Source organism: Coffea eugenioides, chromosome 5 (genome assembly GCF_003713205.1).
Source record: "Coffea eugenioides isolate CCC68of chromosome 5, Ceug_1.0, whole genome shotgun sequence".
Lineage (NCBI taxonomy): Eukaryota > Viridiplantae > Streptophyta > Magnoliopsida > Gentianales > Rubiaceae > Coffea > Coffea eugenioides.
Genome location: NC_040039.1, coordinates 32,607,334 through 32,612,632, shown reverse-complemented (window position 1 = coordinate 32,612,632; position 5,299 = coordinate 32,607,334). Strand labels below are relative to the sequence as shown.

At 37.2% G+C, this 5,299-nt stretch overlaps 1 pseudogene; it reads right to left on the bottom strand.

The window, feature by feature from the left end:
* Window positions 1-1,890: 1,890 nt before the first annotated feature.
* LOC113771407 lies at window positions 1,891-4,197 on the bottom strand (annotated as a pseudogene).
* Between the last annotated feature and the right edge of the window lie 1,102 nt (window positions 4,198-5,299).

The window sequence follows — 5,299 nt, the reverse complement described above, 5'->3', positions numbered from 1 at the left end:
ATCGACTTAGAACCATAAACAAAGTATAAGTCGATTGGAGCGATGTCTCATCGACCACTGAGCGATAATATGTACCACACCAATTCGGATAGGTGGTACCTCTCATATCGACTCAGAACCATAAATAGAGTAAATGAAGTTCTATAGAATTAAATACCTATCTGGTTGAAGGAGTGTCACCACGTGGAGGTATTGGATCGAACTTGGGCAAAGCAATTGAAAATTAGCTCTTGAGAGCTCCTGTATCCTCATTGAATATATTTAATTGAAAATTGTGAATTGCTTGAATGTTACAGCTTTATTTCTCGTCTAAATGCCATTGCTACTTGAATTATGTGTTTGCATGTTTTTCTTGACCTCACTGAGTTTTAACTCATCCCATTGATTTGTTTTTCTTAACTGGGACCGAGATGAAACGAGTTTTGGAGAAGCCGACTTGGGGTACTTTTGATTAGGACTTTGAATGTTTTGGGACTAGACATCTTTTGAAAGTTGTATATTTTGGGAAAGTAAATGTACTTTGAAACTTGTGATGTAAGATTGAATATTTATGTATGGAAATGATTTCTTGTCTTTATTTCGACTTTGGTTATTAGTCGTTATCCTTTAAGTTTGAACTGAAATTGTACTGAGTCCTGGCGAGAGTTGAGCATGTGTCCCGCCGATACCCTTTGGTTCGTCTTAGGGAGAAGTGAGGGCGTCACAGATTCAACCAATTAGTCTCTGTTTTCTTAGGGCACATCGCACCCTTTTTATGAATTGGATTGGATCAATTATATGATCTGAATGTACCGGATAAAAGAAGAGATACTTTCAATTCTTTGTGCTAAATAAATTTATTTTATTTTTATATCTTTTCTCTGAATTTTCATTCTTGTCCTTGGTCAACAGCATGTGTTTTATATGCTCCGAAAGCCCTGACGGTTTTGTGAATTCTGTCAATGATTTTACTTGATTGGGATGGATTCAGTAATTTGGGGACTTAAGTGTCTCATTTTAACTTTAGGGACTAAAGTGACAAATCACGTATAGTTTAGGGGTCAAAATGAATTTACCCAAAAAAACTTGCGGCAAAAAATCTGTCTAGTAGCAACTCAACCCAACAGCCTTCTGGTGTTTTCTTTTTCTAGATTCCATAATTTTTCTCTTTCTCCCTCCCTCACGAAAATTTGTCACTTTTTGGGACTCCAATTTATTATCAACGGCATCCAACTTTTGAAGAATTCATTACGTTTTCCATTTTGCCCTTCGTTTGGACACAAAAGGTGGACAATGGGTGGACAAAACATGGTAGTGTGGTCCACTTATTATTGATTGGCATATGACTTATTGTAGTTAGAATTAGAGCGTGAAAATACGCAAGACAATCATTTCAAAATGGTTGGTGCGTGCATATCAATCATCTGAACCACAAAGTTGCAAGTTTTAATGGAAGACTTCTAGGCCAATAACACATACATTTTAGTTAGGTGAGACAGCAATAAGCATTGGAAATTATTGATAAAGTTCATAACCATTTTTAGCAAGTGACAAACATGACAGACCAAAATAGAAACTATGACATTTTCAATGAAACGAAAGGAATAATTGTTTTCATTATCTCTTCAACTGGTATAAGTTGGTTCACAACTATTTTGAAATCCCTAAACATAACAGAACTGGAAAAGCTTAGCTATTAAATTGGAAGAGATACATAGATATGTCAGTGGATCAGGTATTGTCTAAACCCAATTCAATTGCTGTTACAAGCCTGGATTTTAAACATGCTCAAGGAATTGAGGGTGGCGAAACTCAAGATCTCTTTTATTGCTTCCTTTTGTTTTGGACTACAATTAGATAAGATTGAAAACAAAAAGACCAAAAGCCATATTGGAAATTCTTGCTTCGCAATCATAACTGGATGAGAACCTTTATGCAGTTAGGTTCCTTCAGTAGATCAAAGGCTCAATTTATGTCCTTGAGTTGAACTTCATGAGTTAAAAGCTGATCTAGTTTCTGTATCTCCTGCAAGATAGATGGGAAACTTCAGCTAATTTCCATGGTCAACTTAGAAAGCTTTTGTTTCTGATCTATCCTTCATTGGATGGTGGAGAATTGAATTATTTCAGTTAAGGTTTGTGCTTTTGAATAGGAAAGTATCTGAAATTTTTGAAGAAAAAGCTATGCTGAAGATAAATGGAATTTCAGTGCATGTTTCTTGAAGATTACTCTACCTTATTGATGCATTTGTCAATCACAACTGGAAGGTCAGACTGGGCTTTAACCCCACCAAACATCAAGTATTTGAATGTTATGCATCCGAGCAAGGAAACGAAGTCGATTTCCATACTCTTCTGAGACCCTACTCCAAGCATTATTGTTTTCCCTACTCCCTGATAGCAAATCACTGGGAAAAAGATAACTTGGAATTAGTAGCAGTTTCAAATACTATATTCTATGGTTGTGTTATGGGACAGTTAATTACCACTTTGGTGGTTTCCAGATCTTCATTAATCAAATCAGGGACCCCCGTGCATTTAAAGCTATAGTCCACTCCTCGTCCATTAGTCAGCTCTTTCACCATTTCCGAGATGGATTTATCACCAATGGCTTTGGGGTTTATATAATGCATCATTCCAAAAGCCTCCCCTTTTTTACTCTTGTCTTTGTTGATGTCAATGCCTATAATTTGTGCTGCTCCGTGCACTCAGGCACCCTCAACTGCTTGCATTGCATTTGAAAGTTAGGTCCTATGAGAATAACAGGACAGATTGAAGAAGGATCCATTGGGATAGATACAGTTGTGTTTCGTGCAATGATATGAGGTTTTGTACTTCTTCATACATTGGTGTACCAAGTTGTATTTACACATTGAGTGGATGTGTATGAAAAAAGTGTACGAGTACACCAAAGTTATATGGTGGTACACCAAATTATGTAAGAAGAATAACAACCGTTAGAACTGCACGAAATCCTAATCGTACCTTTCCCTCATCCTAACATTTGGCATGTTGATATTGCACTTTCTCCCAGCCCAATAGCACCAAGACCGAAAATAGCAACGGTAGAACCTTTTTCAACCTTGGCTTCTTTCCAGGTTGCTCCAAACCCAATGATGAAGCCGCAGGACAGGAAGCTAGCGTGTGGCAGAGCAAGCCCCGAATCCATCTTCACGACATAGTTAGCATCTACAATGGTATACTGGGACCATGTGGAGCAACCAAGAAATTGGTACAACATTTGGTGGCCACCTGAAGTTATAATGGACATTCTTGGTGAACCGTCTGGTATTAATCCGGTGAAAGCTTGTAAGGGGTAGGTCTCGCATAGGTTGGTCTTTCTGAAAATACAGTTGTTCCATTCTTGACACTCCCCCAAATATGTAGGAATGACTATGTCTCCCACTTTGAGGTGAGAGACTCCTTCACCTACACTCTCTATCTGGTTGGAGAGAAGATGAAAGGGATTACTATTCAGCTCTATTTGGTCGTTCTATAAAATTGATAACTGAAGTCTAAAATTTGAAAACTGAAATTGAAATTACTGAAGAAAAATGCGAGAACAAAAGAGAGACTGGGAGAGGAATCGATTACCCGACACCTTCATGTCCCAGAACTCGAGGGAATAGAGGCTGGAATGAGGATTAACAAAACAAGTGAGAAAGAAAGAGAGCTGAGTTAAAAATCGGACAAGAAGACTACAAAAAAAGGGGTGGATGAGGAGTAAAGAGAGAGTAGTAACCGTTGGAAAACCATTGCAGCATAAGACATCAGTGTGACAGAGGCTAGCAAATAACATCTTTACCCTAACTTCACCTGACCTCGGAGGTTCCACCTCTATCTCTTCTACCTTGGGTGCCTCACCTTTTCCCTAGCAAACTACGCTTTTTTTTTTTTTTTTGGAGGGGTGGAAGGAGGGTGGCAGGAGGAGCATCATCAATTAAACCTTAAATGCAGTACTGTGATATTTGGGGATACAGAGAGAAAAAAAGCACAAGAGAACTAACAAGTACTGAGTAGGCAATTCCTTGTATTGCCCAAAAATATAAAGAACGGACTTAAGGGAGCAGCAACAATGAGAAATCCACCAATCCACACGTGAAGTGTGAAACAACGACAATTGTATATAGATTGCATTATTGTAGCTAGGAGCCAATCAATCAGTAGTGGGTTCAGTACCTTTGCAAGTTATGATGTTGGAGCTGTTGCAGGTCGACATTATCACCACACTTGATGAGTAGGAGGGGAACTTGAATTGGCTTTCCCTGTGTGGAAGAGACGATGCTTTCAACTGCTTGAAACTTAATCTATATCGTTGTAGGCTTGTAATGTGATTTATGTCGCGCCCCATTTTTGAAAAATATGATTATGGGTTTATAAAAATGAATTTTTGATTAATTTTGAGTGAAAATGAATTTTTGATTTTTAGAGAAATAATAAAGAAAAAGGGGCTAAAATGGGACTTAAAAAAATGCGACGATTTTGGCCCAAAATAATAGTCTAAAAAGAGTTTTTTAGAAAAAACAGGAATCGCCACTTGGTATTGAATTAAGGTGTACCAAGTCACCTAAAAATGTATTTTTAATAAAAAAATAGGTAAAACCCTTTTTAAACAACTCCTAAGTCTTCGAAAAGCAAGAAAAAGAAGTTCGGGAGTCGTGATTGAGGAAAGAGAAGGCAAGAATAAAATTCAAGACACTCTTTCAACCTCACCAAAACTAGTTGCGTAATTTAGTCAAAAATTTTCTTAATTTAACCTATAAAACTTATCACATTTTGGATGTTACTATGTGGATGCAAACCTAGATCTAATGGATATCGGGAGGGTCAAAATATCTCTTCAAAGTTTAATTTGTGCGAATCACATTAATTGTGATGCCCAAAATGACTCTTAGAAGAGATCACAAATGTTCAAAAAATGAGATTCAAAGAAAAGAAGAATTATAATATATAATATACGTGACCTAAAGGAGAGGAATGCAACATAACGAGTACGGGGAACTAAGATTCGTGACTCAATTTTCCTTTTTATAGAGGAGATACGAGCGTGTTAAGGCTAAGAAGCCATACTCATCCATTTCCCATATTTGAAGGGTAGTCTCCTAATCTAATTAAGCAAATGAATTACCCTATGTCTAATTTTTCTTAAATGAAATGCGAGTCTAAATGTCATGTTTCGCACTAAGGGATATACATATAGAGAAAATATCATGCAAAATGATAAGGATCCTAAAAAGTAGAAAATATGCATGAAATGTAGTGATTTGTCACACAAACATGATCTAGCGCGTGGACGTTCCCTACAGGTCTAGCGTTGGATT